This window comes from Mustela nigripes, chromosome 6, assembly GCF_022355385.1.
Source record: "Mustela nigripes isolate SB6536 chromosome 6, MUSNIG.SB6536, whole genome shotgun sequence".
Taxonomy (NCBI): Eukaryota; Metazoa; Chordata; class Mammalia; order Carnivora; family Mustelidae; genus Mustela; species Mustela nigripes.
The window spans coordinates 35,081,616-35,103,321 of NC_081562.1; the positions used below are offsets into that span (position 1 = coordinate 35,081,616).

Here is a 21,706-nt window from a genome sequence, read left to right on the forward strand (position 1 = left end):
ACAGTCCTCAGACCACAAAACTGGGAGCTTGTTAGCATGATTTCCCTGCAGACCTGCTGAGTCAGAAACTGTAATTTTATAAAATCCTCAGGTGATATGTATGTACATTAAATTTTAGAAGTACTGGTAGTATATATAAAACATCACTATATTTATACAAAATATGACCTCACTAAATGCTGTACGAAATATACTAAAAGAAATATGAATAGAGATAAAGTGTGGTATTAGAGAAATGAATTTGTTCAAAGACCTTCTTACCTATCCATTATCAGTATTTACATTATAGTTATACATCTTAGGGATTTGGTCTCCTGTGTGTAAGAGGAAAAAAAGAAAAGAGGTAGAGAAAGAAAAAATATGAGACTTCATAATTGGTAAAGAAAAAGAATTGTTTTGATTCTAATTGTTCTCTTACAAAGAGTTAGTAAATAAGATTGTTTTAAATTGCCCTTTAAAATTTCTTCTATAGAACTTGAAAAAGAATCATCATTTCTATATATTTCTAGATATGTGAAATCAAGTTATTACCGGATGACTCAGGTATGCGTGAGTTATTTAAAGTATCCATACTTTGTTTAGACTTTGTATAGATTTACAAAAAAATCTTAAACCCACATGTAGAGTTATATATCTGAAAGCTTACTTACAATTAAAGATAGTTTCAAGGCTATATAGAACTTAACAGAAAACACACTGACTCCTTTGACCATAAAATCATTTTTTATTGAAAATATACAAATAAAAATTTGATTTAAGGCATTTTTTTAAGTTATATAATGTGCTTCTGTAACCTGTACTAAAGAAAATGAAAAGCATCCACTTTTGCATTAGACTTTTCAGAAATACCTCTCACACAGATTATCACATTGTTTAGCAGCCTTTTAAAATTAAGGTAAGGGGGTGCCTGGGTGGTGGCTCAGTGGGTTAAAGCCTCTACCTTCAGCTCAGGTCCTGATCTTAGGGTCCTGAGATCAAGCCCCACATCGGGCTCTCTGCTCAACGGGGAGCCTGCTTCCCCCCTCCTCTCTCTCTGCCTGCCTCTCTGCCTACTTGTGATCTCTATCTGTCAAATAAATAAATAAAATCTTAAAAAAATAAATAAATAAAATTAAGGTAAGGGAGGAATGACAAATATTCATTTTCTACTGTCCCACTGGGACCAAGATGCAAATATAGCTAATCATGTCCTCCTAAATACAATTATTAATCAGTTTTGTAGCAACATGTTATTCGTGCCCAGATGTATACAAATGTCCAGGTTTCTCTTCCTACAGATGGTATTAGTTGAGTTAAAGTAATCATATAAACTGAAACAAGTGATCTACCATGTTTTCCCTCTTCACAGGAAAGGGGAGGGAGGAAACTAGCACCCAACAGCCCTGAAATGCTTAATGTTCTTGATGCACTAGCATTTTTTTTTTTTTCAAAATCCAGGGAGATGCATGAAATATCAAAAGATTGGTTATAAAGTGAAATAACTATACTACAATAATATTCATGCAATAAAATTTCATTCTTAAAACAAAACCATACAAGTTGTAATAAGTAGCTATTCTTTTGTATCTTGAGCATAAAATAACATGCTTATAAAAACTTTTAGTTTGAATATTTTCCGGATTCAAAGTACTTAAAAATTTTATTACCATTGCATTTGGAAGAGGAAGAAATTAATCCTGTCTTATATATTTTAGATGAAATATAAAACCAAGATCTGGAAGATCTATAGTAATAAAATAACTCCTGTTTTTATAACAAAAGAATGTTAAGTTCAGTATACAAGAAAATTTCCCATGGAGATAATTATATTTTGTATTTTTAATATTAAATTATTTTCCTTTTTTCAAACTTAGCTGGAGCCAAAGATATTTTACAAATTTGTAAAGGACAAATGATAGCATATTTTGAAGTGTGTGATGTAGGAAAGATGTTAGGGTTCAAAGCTGACGGCAAAAAAGAATTGTTGAGACCTCTTTGGTGCAAAAAATGGAGTTTTTTTTTTTTTTAAGATTTTATTTATTTGAAAGATAGTAAGAGAGAGAGAGCACAAGCCACAGGGAGAGGAAAAGCAGACAACCTGCTTAGCAGGGATTCCCTACATCATAGGGCTGGAATTAGGATTCTGGGATCATGACCTGAGCAGAAGGCAAACATTTAACCAGCTGAGGCCACACCGGCACACTAAGAAGGTGATTTTATTAAAGCATAGGGACAGGATCCATAGGCAGAAAGAGCTTCCCCGGGGGTCATGAGGAGTGATCTATTATTTACTTTCAAGTTGAAAGGGGGGTTAAGGATAGCATAAGTCTCTAATGAATTTTGGGAACAAGGTTTCCACGACTTTGAGGGGGCTGGCTATTGTTGGGAAAAAGTCATTTATTACTATCTAATAAAACCTTAGTCATGAGACCCTTCAGATAGATGTACAGTGGTGGGTCATATGCTTGGGGGATGATTACCAACATGTATCTTGGGAAACAGAGATAAAGGAAGTTTATCTTTAAAGTAGACTTAAAGATTCCTGGGAGTTGGTTCAAAATTGCCTTTTGCCCTTAGCAAAGAATTAACATAGAGCCAGTTGAGTCCCTAGATGAATGTCATTCAGCCTGTTTTAAGGACTTGTCAAATGGTCTGTAGGTAGTAAGGAAATGTAATAATTTTTCTTCTGCCTTTGTTTCCCACATCAGTGTGTGTGTGTGTGCATGTGTTCATTGTATATCTCACAAATCTAGTGAGAGCTGTGCATCTGAATCCTACTAAAAATTTTATGCACTTTGCCTGAATTCTATAGCTTTAACTATTTTATTCGTGAGGGGGAAAAATACACCTTTCTAAATGCTTTAGTAAGCACCATGGTATTATTATTTTGGCCATTTATTATTTTAACCTTTGAATAACAATGAAAGAAGATAATATTTACTTAGTGGTAATTAATTTGAATTCTTTCGGCTCCCACAATAACCTCATAAGCAAGGTACTGTTATTTCACTTACGTTCAGTATTTTTGTTATAGTTGCAAAAACTTGAGATTAAAAGACCAACAAAAGGCAGAGACAAATTTTTATCCAAAACTTTTTGACAACAGAACTCATACTCTTAACAATGTATTAAATCAACTCACCTTCTTGTTTCTGAATACATAATTGATATATAAATCAATTTCTATTAAATGTAGGATGTTCCTCTAAATATTACTCTTCTCTGTCAGATTAGGAAACTTCATGCTGATTTTAAGAAAAAGATATCTTGGGGCGCCTGGGTGGTCCAGTGGGTTAAAGCCTCTGCCTTCGGCTCAGGTCATGATCTCAGGTCCTGGGATTGAACCCCGCTCAGGCTCTCTGCTCAGTGGGGAGCCTGCTTCCTCCTCTCTCTATGCCTGCTTCTCTGCCTACTTGTGATCTCTGTCTGTAAAATGAATAAATAAAATCTTAAAAAAAAAAAGATATCTTGAAGAAGTTGATGACCTACCATTAGGTTAAGGTTTATGGCCATGTTTGCCTTCTACCTAATCAATAATATTGGTTTTACTATATATATTCTATATTAAAAGACTTTAAAGGTTTTTTTGTGCTTGATTATGAATCTGATATATTTTCTACTGATATTTAAACATTAAATACCCATTTTTATTTTTATTTATTTAATTTTTAATTAAAAACATTTTTTATTGACATATAATGTGTTATTAGCCCCAGGGGTACAGGTCTGTGAATCGCCTGGTCTACGCACTTCATAGCACATACCTTCACCATAACCCCGCTACTCTCTCTCTACCCTTTTCCCCATTGGCAACCCTCAGTTTATTTTGGAAGATTAAGAGTCTCTTATGGTTTGTCTCCCTCCTGATCCCATCTTGTTTCATTTATTCTTTTCCTACCCCCAAATCCGCATGTTGCCTTTCAACTTCCTCATATGATAATTGTCATTCTCTGATTGCACTAAGGGAGATCATATGATAATTGTCTTTCTCTGATTTATTTTGCTAAGCATAATACCCTCTAGTTCCATCCATGTTGACACAAATGGCAAGATTTCATTTCTTTTGATGGCTGCATCGTATTCCTTTGTATATATATTTGTATATATATACCACATCTTCTTGATCCATTCACCTGTTGATGGACATCTAGGTTCTTTCCATAGTTTGGCTATCGTGGACACTGCTGCTATAAACATTTGGGAGCATGTGCCCCTTCGGATCATTACACTTGTATCTTTAGGGTAAATACTCAGTAATGTAATTGCTGGGTACTAGGGTAGCTCTATTTTCAACTTTTTGAGGAACCTCCATGCTGTTTTCCAGAGTGGTTGCACCAGCTTGCATTTCCACCAGCAGTATAGGAGGGTTCTCCTTTCTCCAGCATCCTCGCCAGCATCTGTCATTTCCTGACTTGTTAATTTAAGCCATCCTGACTTGTGTGAGGTGGTATCTCATTGTGGTTTTGATTTATATTTTCCTGATGCCGAGTAATGTGGAGCACTTTTTCATGTGTCTGTTGGCCATCTGGATGTCTTCTTTGCAGAAATGTCTGTTCATGTCCTCTGCCCATTTCTTCATTGGATTATTTGTTCTTTGGGTGTTGAGTTTGATAAGTTCTTTATAGATTTTGGACACTAGCCCTTTATCTGATATGCCATTTGTGAATATCTTCTTCTATTCTGCTGGTTTTCTTTTGGTTTTCTTGACTGTTTCCTTTGCTGTGCCAAAGCTTTTGATCTTGATAAAGTCCCAACAGTTCATTTTTCCCCTTTCTTCCGTTGCCTTTGGCAATGTTTCTAGGAAGAAGTTACTGCAGTCGAGGTCAAAAAGGTTGCTGCCTGTGTTCTTAAGGATTTTGATGGATTCCTGTGTCACATTGAGGTCCTTTATCCATTTTGAGTCTATTTTCGTGTGTGGTGTAAGAAAATGATTCAGTTTCATTTTTCTGCATGTGACTGTCCAATTTTCCCAACACCTTTTGTTGAAGAGACTGTTTTTTGTTTTTTTTTCCCCCATTGGACATTCTTTCCTGCTTTGTCGAAGATTAATTGATGATGGAGGTGAGGGTCTATTTCTGGGCTCTCTCTTCTGTTCCATTGATCTATGTATCTGTTTTTGTGCCAGTACCATACTGTCTTGATGATGACAGCTTTGTAATAAAGCTTGAAGACTGGAATTGTGATGCCACCAAATTTGGCTTTCTTTTTCAACATTTCTCTAGCTATTCAAGGTCTTTTCTGTTTCCATATATATTTTAGGATCATTTGTTCCATTTCTTTGAAAAAAATGGATGGGATTTTGATAATGATTGCATTAAATGTGTCGATTGCTTTAAGTAGCATAGACATTTTCACAATATTTGTTCTTCCAATCCATGAGCATGGAATATTTTTCCATTTCTTTGTGTCTTCCTCAATTTCTTTCATTTGTACTTTATAGTTTTCTGAGTATAGATTCTTTGCCTCTTTGGTTAGGTTTATTCCTAGGTTTCTTATGGTTTTGGGTGCAATTGTAAATGAGATTGACTCCTTAATTTCTCTTTCTTCTGTCTCATTGTTGGTGTAAAGAAATGCAACTGATTTCTGTGCATTGATTTTATATCCTGACTCTTTATTGAATTCCTGTAAATACCCATTTTTAAATACCCAGACTGTGACCAGGTGAACAAAATGGAATTATTTTGGAAGTATGAAGTAATTAGCTCAATCAGAAGTAAAGATTTCATGTTCATGTATGCTATCATGGTTATCACTTTTAGCATAACTTTTTGAAGCTGATTATAAATCAGGCTTATCAAAGCCTGAATAAAAATAACAAAAATTTTTGTTATTTATTATAGAGTATCATTTACTTAGGAATTTCAAGAATAATAAAAGTTGATACTTCTACAGATTTCCTTGGTGCCAGGCACTATCCTAAAGTTTCTATATGTTATTTCATTTTATTTTCACAGTAATGTTTTGTGTCACATTATATTATCATTCCCATTTTATAGATGAATGCAGAAATAGAGTGTTTGGGGACTGAGAATTAGACTGCATGCAATTTGAATATTTAGGGTCTAGAAGCTATCACAACAGCATTAGCTTTAAGAGCCTTCTCAGACATTTCCATCTACTGATAATAGGAAGGAAAAGGCCACTTAAATTTTCATAATAAAAGAAAACATAAGTTCTAAGGTATATGGCACAGCACATTTAATTTATCTGCCTAGCAATATTGTATCTTCTCTCTTTTAGTCTGTAGGAGTAGTTTTTGTTTGTTTGTTTGTTGTTTATCTGAGGGAATTACTGGTTTAATGTATTTTCTTGATGAATTTGTCCAAAGAAATAGCTTCTTCTATGTAAGTGATGAAATTGGTCACACATAATCTGGGAAAGATTTACCCTGTGTAAATCTTAAATGCTTTGTAAATTGCTATTCCTAATTAAGGTTAGATGCCTTTTTGGGCACTTGGTTAAATAAATTATTTAAATGATCCATAAACTATCAGACTTAGCAATAGGATGTAGATGCACAGATATCTCAGTTTTCTATCATGATCTCCAGCAGGCACAGGTAAATCATCTGTAAGATGTTGGGTCTCCAGCAATTGAAGGAGTCCTTTCTACTTACATTGGCTTGAAAACTTTTCTTGTTTTTTAGAGAGGGAAATTAAGTAATATTACTTTTTTTAGCTACTTTTTCCTAGTTTTTTTTTTTAACCCTTTGTTCATTTCTCAGTGTCAGCCATAGACTGTAAGCATTTGAAGGAAGGAACTCTGTTCTTACTCATCTTTGTATATCAGCACTTGTTATAGTAACTGACACTTAATCAACTCTCCATATTGAAAAACTACATTAAATAATGAATAGTAAATGACTCGGAAACATAAAATACACGTGAGTGTAACCATTACTACAAGCTGAACTAAATATATAATTTTAACTATTAAATTATAAGGATCATTCTGTAAGCTCACTATAAATGACACAAATGACTTCATAATTTTTATAGCTATTAAAAGTGTTCTGATGAGGGGCAACTGGGTGGCTCAGTTGGTTGAGTAGCTGTCTTTGGCTTGGGTCATGATCCCAGGGTCCTGGGATCAAGTCCTACATTATGCTCTTTGTTCTTTGAGGAGTCTGCTTCTCCCTCTGACTGCTGCTACCCCTGCTTGTGTTTGCTCTCTTTCCTTTTCTTTCCCTCTCTCTCTGTCAAATAAATAAATAAAATTTTTAAACTGTATTGATGAAACTATACATTCTTTTGCACTTTTCTAGATTTATATGATATCTTCTGATTTTCTTTTTGTTTTCAGAGTCTAGATATTAAAGTACTATACTTTCTCACCCTTCTTATGGTACATTTTCTTTCATTTGAATTGTTTTCTCTTAGTCATTGCTTATCTTTTTTGAATACCTTATAATAATTTCTTGCTGGTTTAATATTGTGAGTTGGCTAGATATCTGCTCAAGCTTAAACTTTTCCTTACCAAGTTGTTTCCTTAAATGGTTAAGTCTTGATTTACTGAATCTTCTATGGAGTTCCACTATGGTCCCGTGATTAGTAGGTAGTAATTTTACTGCTCACAACTGATGCAGGGAAGGTGTTAGGATTTGAAGTTGATAGCCAATAATTCTTGAGACATCCTTGGTCCAATAACATGGTTTTATTTAAAGCATAGGACCCATGTGCAGAAAGAGCTGCACTGGGTCATGAGGAGTGGCCCATTATATACTTCCAAGTTGGGAGGGAGTTAAGAATAATGTAAGTCTCCAGAGGGTTGGGCTAAGATTGCCTTTTGCCCTTAGCAAAGCATTAACATCAGTCAGTTGAGTCCCTAGAGGAATGCCTGTTTCAAGGGCTTGTCAATGGGCTGTAGGTAGGAATGAAATTTAATAATTTTTCTTCTACCTTTGTTTGCCACACCAATACCTTTCTCATGTGGGCTTGTTAAACAATATAGTTACATTGCCCAGCTCCCTTTCACTGGCCTAACAGATGGTTGTAATACCTGCATTCATATTGTGTTCAACTCTTGTAGTCTGGGCTAGATACTCTTTTCTGAGTCTCACTTAATTTTTTTTTTCTTTTCTGATCACTATCTCACTACACTGTATTTTCTCCAAGTACATCGTCCTTGTGATTTGTAATTGCAAGTAGGAAGATTATAAGCAGGAAGATAGAGTTTATAAAATATTATTTAATGCTCATTCATTTCTTCTGCTTATATTAAAATTATATCATTGTTATATCTGAGTGAAGCTCTGCTAGTGTGATAGGTTGAATTATGCCAACCCCAGTTATATATAAAATTCTTAATCTTCAGTACCTTAAAATGTAACCTTATTTGGAAACAGGGTCTTTGCAGAGGTAGTTCATTAAAAGGAGGTCGTATAGAAGTAGGATGTGTTCCTAATCTAACATGACCAGTGAGGAAAAAAAGGAAATTGGGACACACACATACACACACACAGAAAATACCATGTGAAGATAAAGGCAGAGATCAGGGTGATACAGCAGAAGCCCCCCTCCCCCCAAAAAAAACCCCACTAACAATGAAAATATAGAAAGGGAAACTAGAGAATTAATTCCATTTACTATAGCACGAAGAACCATAAGACACCTGGGAATAAACCTAACCAAAGATGTCAAGGATCTGTACTTGTGGAACTACAGAACACTCATAAAAGAAATTGAAGAAGACACAAAAAGATGGAAGACCATTCCTTGCTCATGGATTGGAAGAATAAACATTGTTAAAATGTCTATACTGCCTAGAGCAATCTATACTTTCAATGCCATCCTGATCAAAATTCCACTGGCATTTTTCAAAGAGCTGGAACAAATAATCCTGATATTTTGTATGAAACAGACACATAGACCAATGGAACAGAGTAGAGAACCCAGATATGGACCCTCAACTCTATGGTCAAATAATCTTTGACAAAGCAGAGAAAAATATACACTGGAAAAAAAGGCAATTTTATGTTCTTGTCCTATTTGCTATGTCAGCATTTTGTAATTTTGAGCACTTGGAAATCTTTATTTCTATATTTCCTATTTTTTACATATTTCCTATTTTTTTCAAACCTGGGTATGCCTTCTCACTTTTCTTTTTTTGTTCATTCTGTATATGTTAGGTGCAGCTTTCTTCTGTAAATCTACATAGTTTCCCTAGGTAACAACATCTACAATAAATGACTTCATCTGCTCCTACACAGAAATGATCCACAAATATTTATCTTCAATACAGACTTTCTCACTGAAGTCCTGATTAAAAATGCAATTGCTTAATGAGCAAACTTAATAAGATGCCCCTTAGGTAACTCAAAATCAACATGTTAAACATTGAACTTATTATCTTTCAAATTTGCTTCCTCTTTTAATCCCTCTCCAAATTGCTGCTGCTATCATCAGTACAATTAATGGAATGAGAAATCTGAGGTCATCTTCAATGTGTTTTCTGCCTTAATATCACCCAAACAGGCATATTCTGCTTTTTAATTTTCTTTCCTAATATTTATGAATCACTTATGTGATACTATTACTAGGTACTATTCAAAGCAAAACACAGGTATTAATTCAATATTAGTGACAATCATATGACAATCATATGTTCTATTATCATTCTCATTTTACAAATAATTTGAGACAAAGGAAGACATTACCCAGGGTCACACAGGAATAAGTAGACAAGATAAGATTAGAAAGCAGGGAGGCTGGATGTAAAGACTATAATTAAACAATTATCCTGTATTCTTTTTTTTAAATATTTTATTTATTTATTTGTCAGAGAGAGAGAGAGAGAGAGAGCGCACAGGCAGACAGAATGGCAGGCAGAGGCAGAGGGAGAAGCAGGCTCCCTGCCGAGCAAGGAGCCTGATGTGAGACTCAATCCCAGGACACTGGGATCATGACCTGAGCCAAAGGCAGCCACTTAACCAACTGAGCCACGCAGGTGTCCCCAATTATCCTGGATTCTTATCTCTTGAATTCATCCTCTATTTCTTTCACAAAATACTTTTTTTTAGTTTTTTGCTTTTTCATCTGAATATTTTTTGTTTCCTCCTTTCTGCCTTCCTCTTTCTTTCTCTCATTTCTGTATCCTTTCTTCCTTATTCTCTTCCTTTTTTCCTACACAAAATGCTATCTTAATTTTCCTCTCCACTGTAATTCAAACATTGTAAAGCCATCATTTTAAAATAAGTCTGTTATACCCTTGTTTGATACCCTTCAGTAGTTTCACAGAGCCTTTAGAATAAAACTCACTTTTCACACAACATTCAAAATGTTTATGATTTTAACCTACCTGTCTTTAATCTTATTCCCTTTTCCTTCTTTTCCCTTGTACCTTGCCATTGTTGTTGGGTTTTTTTGTTTTGTTTTGATTATAATAAATCCTACTTGGCTCCCTTGCCTTTTCAGCTTTGTGTGAGAGTTTGTAATCTCTTTATAATATCTATCTCTAGATGATGTAATTTGGCTTTTCATTATCCCTCTCCTCTACTGGAAGGTAAGCCACTTCAGGACAAGGATAATGTCTATCTCATTCACTATTCTATCACAGCATGTAACTGGTACTCCGTAAATATTTTTGGATGCATGAATTAATCAGAAATGTGAGAAAGGCATGGTGTTTACCTTCCTTATGTTAAGCCTTTGAAATATGTAGTTACATCAAGAAAGAGTTAATTACTTTGTTACAACTATCATCACTAAGCACTGTGCTTTATCTATGTATTTTATGTTATTTATAATGATTATTATGATTTTTTTCAATGTATATCTTCCCTGCTTGACAGAAAACATCCTGAAAATAATATTTTCATCTTTTATTTCTTTCCTAATGATAACTTTTGAAATTTCCAATTCTATTCAAATAAGGAATAGATACATTGTATATAAAAGCAGTGATACCAATGCCATTTAATCTTAGCAATATGTGTCCTTTTTTTTTTTTTTTAACATCATGACAATTGTTTTACACTTAGATAATAGCACAACCTTACCGTTCTTCCAGATACTTGTTTAGCTCAATTTAAGGAACAGTTCCAAGGGCCTCTCTAACTTCTAATTAGAGGCTAATTTTTTTTAAATTTATCTTTTTATTTTTTATAAACATATATTTTTATCCCCAGGGGTACAGGTTTGTGAATCACCAGGTTTACACACTTCACAGCACTCACCAAAGCACATACCCTCCCCAATGTCCATAATCCCACCCCCTTCTCCCAACCCCCCTCCCCCCAGCAACCCTCAGTTTGTTTTGTGAGATTAAGAGTCACTTATGGTTTGTCTCCCTCCCAATTCCATCTTGTTTCATTGATTCTTCTTCTACCCACTTAAGCCCCCATGTTGCATCACCACTTCCTCATATCAGGGAGATCATATGATAGTTGTCTTTCTCTGCTTGACTTATTTCGCTAAGCATGATGTGCTCTAGTTCCATCCATGTTGTCGCAAATGGCAAGATTTCATTTCTTTTGATGGCTGCATAGTATTCCATTGTGTATATATACCACATCTTCTTGATCCATTCATGCTAATTTTAAGAATTAAATACTTCTGGGGCACCTGGGTGGCTCAGTTGGTTAAGCGTCTATCTTTGGCTCAGGTTGTGATCCTAGGGTCCTAGGAGGGAGCCCTGCATGGAGCCCCACATTGCCTTGAGCTCTGCACTCAGTGTGTGGGGGGTCTGTTTTTCCCTCTCTATGTCACTTCCTACCACCTGTGCACTCTCTATCAAGAAAATAAATAAATAAATAAATAAATAAATAAATATCTCTTAAAAAATGAGACATTTCTAAATTGATAACTTTTTATAAACAAGGATAGTTCCTTTTTAAATCTCTAAAAATTACTTAACTTTGTTTGAATTTACACAGTAATGGTAAGGAAAACCATATCATTGAGCATCACTGCTACTATCTCTTCTCCTCTTTCCAAAAGGACTATATCAAGCCCTCTCTTTTCTCCTGATACTCCTTTTACTTATCACTACTTCATTTACTCTCCTCTTAAATCTCAGGTAAAGCAAACATATAAATTGTCTGGTCTTCATTGTACTAAATCTATCATACCAACATCTGTGTTGAAACTCCTTGCCTACCCATCTGTTGCTATGGAAATACTATTCACTAAGGCTCTGGTTTTTTTTTTTGTTTTGTTTTTTTTTTTTTTATTCTCTCACATTCTCTTGTCTTTACAACTGTGCTCTCTTCTTGCTTTATGGACTTTTCCTTCTCCACTGTGTATTTTTACTTGCTTATGAATATGCTGTAGAACTTTCTTGACCTCTATTTTTCCAATCTTCCTTTTTCATGCTAACATATTTTGAAAAAACTATAATTAATATATCTGCTTCCTGAATTTACATTATTTTTTTCATCCAATGCTGTGGGGTTTTGTTTTCATCATTCTATAGATCTGTTTGTGTCATGGACATCATTAGCATTCTTCTTACCTTACTGCTAAATCTAATGATTTATCTTGCTTAGCATAATGCCATGTCTGATTGACCAAAACCACCTCTTTTTAAAAACTATTCCTATTTAACTATTATTCAATAAAATATTCAGAAATTTTTAGAAAAGTTATGTAAAACTATCATTGTACAACTTATACATTATCACAAACTTAATACACTCATGTCTTCACCCAAGTAAAGAGGTAAAATATAATTAGCAATGAGAATTCCTCTTATGCCCAATCACTAAACCTTATTTCCTTCTGAAGTCCTAGTCCACCTTCTGTAAACATAAATGAATTTTAAAATTTTAATTCCAATACAGATAACAAACATTGTTATATTAGTTTGCAATGTATGATATAGTAGCTCAACAATCCTATAAATCACCCAGTGCTCACCATGGTGAATGTATTCTTAATCTTCACCTATTTCATCCCCCATCCCCTATTCCTCTGACAACCATCAGTTCTCTATATTTTACAGCCTGGTGCTTTGTCCTTTTTTTCATTGTTCATTTGTTTTATATTTTGAATTCCATATATGAGTGAAATCATAAGGTATTTGTCTTTTTTACCTTATTTCACTTAGCATTATACTCTCTATATCTATCCATTTTGCTGAAAATGGCTAGATTTCATTCTCTTTTATAGCCGAGTGTTATTACATTGCATATATATATATATAGATATCCATTCTCAAACACATATATATGCCATCTCTTCTTTATCTTTCACATATAAATGAACACTTGTACTACTTACATATCTTGGCTATGGTAAATAATGCAGCGATAAACATAGGGGTTCTTATATCTTTTTGAATTAATGCTTTTACTTTATTTGGGTAATTACCCAGCAATAGAATTGTTGGATTATATGGTAATTCTATTTTTAACTTTTTGAGGAAGTACCATATTGTTTTTCACATTGGCTGTGTCAGTTTGCATTCCCACAAACAGTGTGAGCGTTCCTTTTCCTTCACATACTTGCCAACACTTATTTCTTGTGGTTTTGATTTTAGCATTCTAACTGGTATCATTTTGATTTTGATTTGCATTTCCCTAATGATTAGTGATGTCGAAAACTTTTTTGCTGTTTCTCTCTTCTTTGGAGAAATACCTGTTCATGTCTTCTGCCCACTTTTAATTAGATATTTTTAATTCTTTAAATCCTTTATATATTCTTAATGTTATCCCCTTGTTCAACATATCATTTCCAAATGTCTTCTCCTATTAAGTAGGTTGTCCTTCTGTTGATTGTTTCCTTTGCTGTACAAAAACTTCTTATTCTAGTGTAGTTCCAATAGTGTATTTTTGCTTTCATTTCCCTGGCCAAAGGAGACATATATTGACATATCTAGAAAAAGACATATCTTAAAAAAAAAAAAAAAAAAAAAAAAGCTACAGATGTTGTCAAGAAATTACTGCCTGTGCTCTCCTCTAGGATTTTTATGGTTTCAGATCTCACATTTAGGTCGTTAATGCATTTTGAGTTTATTTTTTTTGTATTGTAAGAAAGTAGTTCAGTTTTGTTTTTTGTTTTTTTCTTTTTTGTGGAGCTGTCCAGTTTTCCCAGCAACATTTCTTGAAGAGACTCTTTTCCCCCACTGTCTCCTTTGTTGAAGATTGACTATATTGTGGTTTTACTTTGGGGATCTCTCTACTGCTTCATTGATTTATATGTCATTTTTTTGTTGCCAGTACCATTCTGTTTTGATTACTATAGCTTTGTAGTATGTCTTTAAAGCTTGAATTGTGAAACTTTCAATTTTGTTCTTTTTCAAGGTTGTTTTGGCTATTTGAGGACTTTTGTAGTTCCATCCATACAAATCCAGGATTTTTTTCTAGTTCTATAAAAAAAAGTGCTGTTGGCATTTTGAGAGGGATTGCAATAAATCCATAGATTGCTTTGGGCAGTATGGATATTTTAACAATATTTGTTCTCCCAATCCATAAGCATGGAATATCTTTCCATTTATTTGTGACATCTTTATCCCTTTCAACAATGTTTTATAGTTTTCAGAGTACAGTTCTTTCACCTCCTTGGTTAAGTGTGTTCCTAAGTGTTTATTTTTTGTGGAATTATAAATGGGATTATTTTCTGCCTTTTTGTTTTGTTATTGTAATTCCACTATAGTTAACGGGACTGTGGATTTCTTTTTCTGCTACTTCGTTATTAGTGTGTAGAAATGCACAGATTTCTGTATATTGATTCTATATTCTGTGAATGTACTGAATACATTTAACACTTCTAAAAGTTTTTGTTGGAGTGTTTAGCGTTTTCTATATATAGTATCATGGCATCTGCAGAGAGTAAAAGTTTTACTTCTTCCACACCAATCTGGATGCATTTTATTTTTCTGATTGCTATGACTAGGTCTTCCAATACTGCATTGAATAAAAGGGATGAGAGTATACATTCTTATTCTGGATCTTAGGGGAAAAGCTCTCAGTTTTTCACCATTGAGTATGTTACCTCTGGGTTCTTTACAGCTTTCTTTACAAAGTGGTGTTGTAGCTGAACTTCAGCTATGCTGAGGGTTTGTATCATGAATTGATAGAGTACTTTGTCAAATGCTTTTTCTACCTCTATTTAAAGAATTATATGGTTTTTATCCTTTCTCTTGTTGATGTAATATATCATATTTATTGACTTGTGAATACTGAACCACACTTGCACTCCAGGAATACATTCCACTTGATTGTGGTGAATGATTTTTTAATGTATTGTTGAATTCAGTTTGCTGGTATTTTGTTGAGAACTTTTGCATCTATGTTCATCAGAGGTATTGGCTTATAGCTTTTTTGTTTGTTTGTTTGTTTGTAGTGTCTTGATCTGGTCTTGGTATCAGTGTAATGATGGCCTCAGGAAAGCTTACAAATTCATTCTTATTTTTTTTTTTTTTTTTTTTTAGCAGTTTGAGGAGAATAGGTATTAACTCTTTTTTAAATGTTTGGTATAATTCATCCACGAAACTATCTGGTTCTAGTCGTTTTTGTTGAGAGTTTTTTATTACTAATTCAATATCATTGCTGGTAATTGGTCTGTTCAAATTTTCTATTTCTGATTTAGTTTTGGTATATTTTATGTTTCTATGAATTTTTCCATTTCTTTTATGTTGTTCAATTTGTTAGCACATAATTTTTCACAATATCTTTTAATCCTTTGTATTTCTGTGGTGTTGGCTGTTATTTCTCCACTATCATTTCTGATTGTGTCTGGCTAAAGTATTATCAATTTTGTTGACATTTTCAAAGAACCAGCTCTTGGTTTCACGATCTGTTCTATTGATTATTTAGTATCTATTTTATTCATTTCTGCTCTCTATTATTTCCTCCCTGCTTCTGATTTTGGGGATTTATTCTCTTTTCTAGTTCTTTAGGTCTAAGGTTAGGTTATATAGTTGAGATTTTTCTTGCTTGCATGAGGTAGGTCTATATTGCTATAAACTTCCCTCTTAGAACTGCTTTCACTGCAACCCAAATGATTTGGACTATTGTGTTCTCATTTTCATTTGTGTGCATGTATTGTTTTTTTTAATTTCCTTTTTGATTTTTTGGTTGACCCATTCATTGCTTAGTAACACAACCTACATGTATTTTTGCTTTTTCCAGACTTTTTTTTTGTGACTGACTTCTAGTTTCATAGCATTATGGTTGGGAAAGACTACTGATGTGACTTCAATCTTTTTAAATTCATTAAAACTTTATTTTGTGGCTTAATATGTGATCTATTCTGGAGACAAATGCAAATGTCCCATGTGCATTTGAAAAGAATATGCATTCTGTTTTAGGATGGAATATTCTGAATATGTATTTTAGATCCACCTTGTCTAATGTGTTATGCAAAGGCAATGTTTCCTTGTTGATTTTCTGTTTAGATGATCTACCCATTCATGTAAGTGAGGTGTTAAGTCCTGTACTATTGTTGTATTACTTTCAATTACTTCTTTTGTTTATTGTTAGCTGCTTTATGTATTTGTGTGCTCCCATGTTGGGTGCATAACTATTTATAATTGTTAATTTTCTTGTTGGATTTTTCCCTTCTTGATTATATAGCATCCTTCTTTGTCTTTTGTTATAGTCTATCTTTTGAACTCTATTTTGTCTGATATAGGTTGTGGTACCCTGGCTTTCTTTTCACATCCATTTGCATGATCAATGTTTTTCCTTCCCCTCACTTTCAATCAGTGTATGTTCTTAAGCCTGAGATGAGTCTCTTATACACTTTCTGTCCATTGTGTCACCCTATGTCTTTTGACTGGAGGATTTAGTCTATTTATAGTCAAAGTAATTGTTGATAGGTAGTTACTTATTGCTACTTTGTTTCTTATATGCTTATTTTAATAGTTCTTGTTTCCTTTCTTGCTTTCATATTGTTTGTGGGCTTTTATGATATACTTACATTCTTTTCTCTTTAGTTTTTTCTTATCTATTTACTGATTTTTGATTCATGGTTACCATTAGGTTTATATATAATATCTTATGCAAATAGCAGTCTACGTTAAGTTGATGGTTGCTTATGTTTGAATCTTTCCCTATTTCCCCCATTGCATTTTGGCCATATGGTGTCATACTTTACAGTCTTTTGTGAATTCCTGAACTGATTTTTATAGATATACTTAATTTCATTGTTTTAATGCTTCCTACTTTCCTTACCTACTGTCTTTTCTTTCCACTCACAGTCCCCTTTAACATTTCTTGTAGGGCTGGTTTAGTGGTCATGAATTTCTTTAACTTTGTCTGGGAAACTCTTTATTTGTCCTATTTTGAATGATAGACTTGCTGAATAGGGTATTCTTGACTCTAGATTTTTTTCCCTCAGCATTGTGACTATATAATGCCACTCCCTCTGACTTGCAAAGTTTCTGCTGAAAAATCAACTGATAACATTATGGGGTTTCCCCTGTATTTAACTTTTTCTTTTCCTGCTTTTTAAAATTCTCTCTTTATCACTACTTTTTGCCATTTTACTTACTATATGTATTGGTATGGACCCCCTTGGATTGATTTTCTTGAAGGCTATCTTTGCCTCTTGGATTTGAATATGTTTTGAACTCTATTTTGTGACTTGTTTTGTTTGTTGGATTTGTTTCCTTATTTGATTTAGCAAGTTTTAGCTATTATTTCGTCAAATTTTCAGCCCTCTTTTTTCTCTCTTCTTTTTCTGGAATCCCTATATAGCAAATGTTATTATGCTTGATACTGTCCCTGAGTTCTCTTACTCTATTTTCATTTTTTAATTTTTTTTTCTCTCTCCTTTTGGCAATTGATTGCTCTCCTCCAGGTCACTAACCCATTCTTCTGATTCCTCTAGTCTATTATTTATTCCATATGGACTGTGTGTGGTCTGTGAGTGTGTGTGTAATAGTATTTTTAGACAGAGACAGTGAGCACAGAGGGTAGGGCCCGTAGGGGCAGAGGTAGAGAGACAATCTTAAGCAGGCTCCACACCCAATTCAGAGCCCAGCATGGGGCTCAACCTCACAACCCTGAGATCATGAGCTGAGCCAAACTTAAGAGTTAGACACTTAACCAACAAAGCCGTCCAGGTCCCCAAAATAGTTATTTTTAATTTCAGTTGTTCAGTTCTTCATCTCGGATTGTTTCTTTTTTACATTTTCTGCCCCTTTTTTGAAGGGTTCACAGAGATCCTCTACCCTTTTCACAACTCCACTGAGTATCTTTTTAACCATTACTTTAAATTCTCTTTCAGGCATATTACTTATCTCCATTTCATTTAGTTCTCTTGCTGTGAATTTGTACTGTTCTTTCATCTGGGACTTGTTCCTCTGTTTCCTCTCATCTAATTCTATATCTGTTTCTGTGTGTTGGGAAATTTAGCTACATCCCTGCTCTTGAAAGTAGTGGCCTAATGAAGAAGAGGTCCTGTCATGCCCTGCATTACAATGTACCTTGTTCACTAGAACCTGGAACTTCAGGTAAATCTGCTATGTGTGTTGTGGGTACCCTACTATGCAGCTGAGGGGCATTTGCCTTAAGTCCAGTCATCTACAGAGCCTCTTTTGACCTGTTGTGGGCAAGGTTCAATCCCTTTGTTGTTAGTGAAATGGCCTGGTGCGACCTTGGTCTTAAGTTGAGTCAGATCAGGCATCTGCCCCACATATAGTAGCATTGAGCTGCAGGGTGCTTTTCCTAAATTGCCACCTGAGAATCTTACATTGGTTTGTCAGGCCAGCAATCAGACCAGGTACCTTTCCTCAGTGCACTGCTGGGGTGGCAGTTGTTTTGACATGTGTGATTGCCTTCCCATCTCTTCAGGGCCATAGTCATTTTGGAATAGTGCTTCCCCCTGTTGGGGCTGCTTATATACTGTCAGGCTTGTGGCACCACTTTGGGTGGGTTCAGGCCAAGGCTGAATGAAGGGAGGAACTCTGCAGGAGAACAAAGGGATAGGGGCTGACTTCCTGCAAGGTTAATGATGGCCTGCTGTGAGAAAAGACCTGCACTGCCTGGGAAAACTGACAAGACCAGCTGGGGCTGAGAGGGTAGATTCACAGAAGCACAGAGTATAGGGCAGCATTGAGGGATGGAGGAGGGAAATAGTGCCAACCAGCTCTTTTGTTCATAGAGAAGTCTTCCAAAGAGTCCTGCCCTTCCATCACCTGCTTGGAGATTAATAAATAAATCTTGCCATATACCCCAGCTGTTTTTCAACAGCTGCTTTATGCTGTATCCCAAGGACAATTGGCTGTGGCTTCCCTTCAAGGGTGGGGCCTCTGCCTTCCAGGCTCTCTGAGCCAAGCCCATTGTTTTTTAAAATTCCAGGTGTTAAGTCCCACTGATTGTTAGCTCCTCTGGTTCCCTTCCACAAATGTGCTTCTCATTGTTTGGAGCAGTCTGGTCTTCTCCCCTCTCACAGACGGTCCCTATTTGGCTCCTGACCTTGTCTCCTCCCTTCTTATCTTTTTTGATGTGCCCTCTTTTCTACAGTTAGCTGTGGAGGGTCTGTTACACCAGTCTTTTGGGGGCATTTTCTAGTTTTTATACTGATGTGGGTGTTATCTAGTTGTATCAATGGGATGAGGTGATCTTAGGATCCTTACTCTGCCTTCTTGCCCATTAAGTCCATAAATGAACTTTGTTTTGAACTTTGTATAAATGTTATTAAACAGTAATATCTTTTGAGTGTCTGGCTTCTTTTAGGCAGTATTGTACTTGAGATTGTTACATGTTATACAGTGTGGTTGATTCATTTTCATTATGTGTCATATTCTCTTATATAAAATACACCTCAGTTTATCCATTCAGCTATTGATGGAAGTTAATTGTTTTAAGGTGAGAGCAATGATGAATAACAGCATTATGAACATTCTTATAAATATCTTATGTGCATATAAGGACACATTTGTGTTAAATACAAATAGGGATAGGATTTCTGGATCATAGGATATGCATAAATTCAGAATTAGTGGAGGGATTAAACCATTTTCCATAAGGTTTATATAAATATACACTTTACAAATTCTTTTATTGTTATTTATTAGGTTGCAGCAAGGAATGGAGTTATATGTATGTGTACAATCCTCTAATTTTTCACTAGACATCAGTAAATATATCTTTCCTTTCTTGCTCTAGTAAAGTCCATTATATTAGGTAGAAGTAGTTAAACTTACTTTATTTTAGTTACTCAAATTTTTAAAATATTTTATTTATTTATTTGACACATAGAGATCACAAGTAGGCAGAGAGGCAGGCAGAGAGAGGGGGGGAAGTAGGCTCTCTGCTGAGCAGAGAATCTGATGCGGGGCTTGATCCTAGATCATGACCTGAGCTGAAGACAGAGACTTAACCCACTGAGCCACCTAGGCACCCAGTTACTCAAATTTTTTAGGCTTATTTTAGTCTATGTGGTTTCCCTGCCAACCCCCCCAATAGGTCATTAAAGTTATAACAATATTTTAAATTTAGAAACTCAAGAACTTGATGTCAAATTTCTTGTTGCTAATTTTATACCTACAGTTTATTCCTAAATGCAATAAAATCCTGGTTTAATTCTCTAACCATACAAATATAGTATATTAAATAAATAACTTAAATAAAAAAAATTTCTTTATCTATGGAAATTCCAGTTTAATAATTTCTAAATTTAGGACATACTTTTGAGGACCATACCAAATAATAATTTATGACTTAGTTTTAAAAAGTATGACCCTTAGATTGACAATATAATTATCTGGCAAATAATTAGGTAACTAGCCATACTAAAAAATCATCTTGACATTTTAATAAAACCCAATTTTAAGCACTTCTAAGTTACATGCTTTAAAGATACCCCAAATTCTATCTAGCCATACAGTTTCCTTTATGCACGAGTATGTGGAAAATAGATGCAATATCTTTATAGCAAGACTTCTTCAGTAGATAGCACTAATAAGAAATGGGATATTTCTTTTTATAGGGTTGAGGTAAGTTATTGAAGCCCAGACCCTACTTCTTATTCCTCTTCCTCCAAATCTGAGCCAATAAACAAAGTAAATAAGATAATAATTTTATGAATCACCAAGCAAATTCCCAATACCCAATATTCCAGGTGCAGAGTTTCCTAATACCTGTTGGTGTCAGGGAAAACAGTTCAGGTAAGAGGACTAAATGAAAGAGAATAAATGTATCTGGTAAACAGGCTTGAGTTTATTTTTGTGAGCAGGAGTATGAAACAGGTATGGCCAAACTCTAAGGGATAATTATTTTTATGGGGGGCAAGGGGAGGAGGAGAGAGAACACAAAATTCATGAACATGGCTTGACTAGTGATATGGCCTACTAGTAATACACAGATGAGTATAAAGAAATTGACAACAAACAAATTCATCAATTTATTTCCTTGGGGGGGCAGGGGGGCGGTGCTCGCTTCAGCAGGACATATACTAAAATTGGAATGATACAGAGAAGATTAGCATGGCCCCTGGACAAAGATGACATGCAAATTTGTGAAAAATATCCATATTTTTGTCCTGGGTTGGGCTCCTTGCTTAGCAGGGAGCCTGCTTCTCCCTCTGCCTGCTGCTCCCTCTGCTTGTGCATGCTGGCGCGCTCTCTCTCCCTCTGACAAATAAAATCTTTAAAAAATTATTTTCGGGGGTGGGGAAGTGGGTAGTGAAGGATACAGTATTTAAAGTGTTTTTTCAATTATTTATTCCAAATGAAAAGAGATGTATTAATTTGCTAGGGCTGCCATAACAAAATACCACAAAGCGGGATTCTTAAACATAGTTCTGAAGATGAAGTTAGAAGATCAAGATCAAGGTGTTGG

General features: G+C 34.7%; 1 non-coding gene across 1 annotated transcript; it reads left to right on the forward strand.

Moving 5' to 3' along the window:
- Positions 1-21,296: 21,296 nt before the first annotated feature.
- LOC132020977 (U6 spliceosomal RNA) lies at positions 21,297-21,403 on the forward strand. Its single transcript, XR_009405167.1, has one exon. It is a non-coding gene; the product is annotated as a U6 spliceosomal RNA (small nuclear RNA).
- The last annotated feature ends 303 nt before the right edge of the window (positions 21,404-21,706 follow it).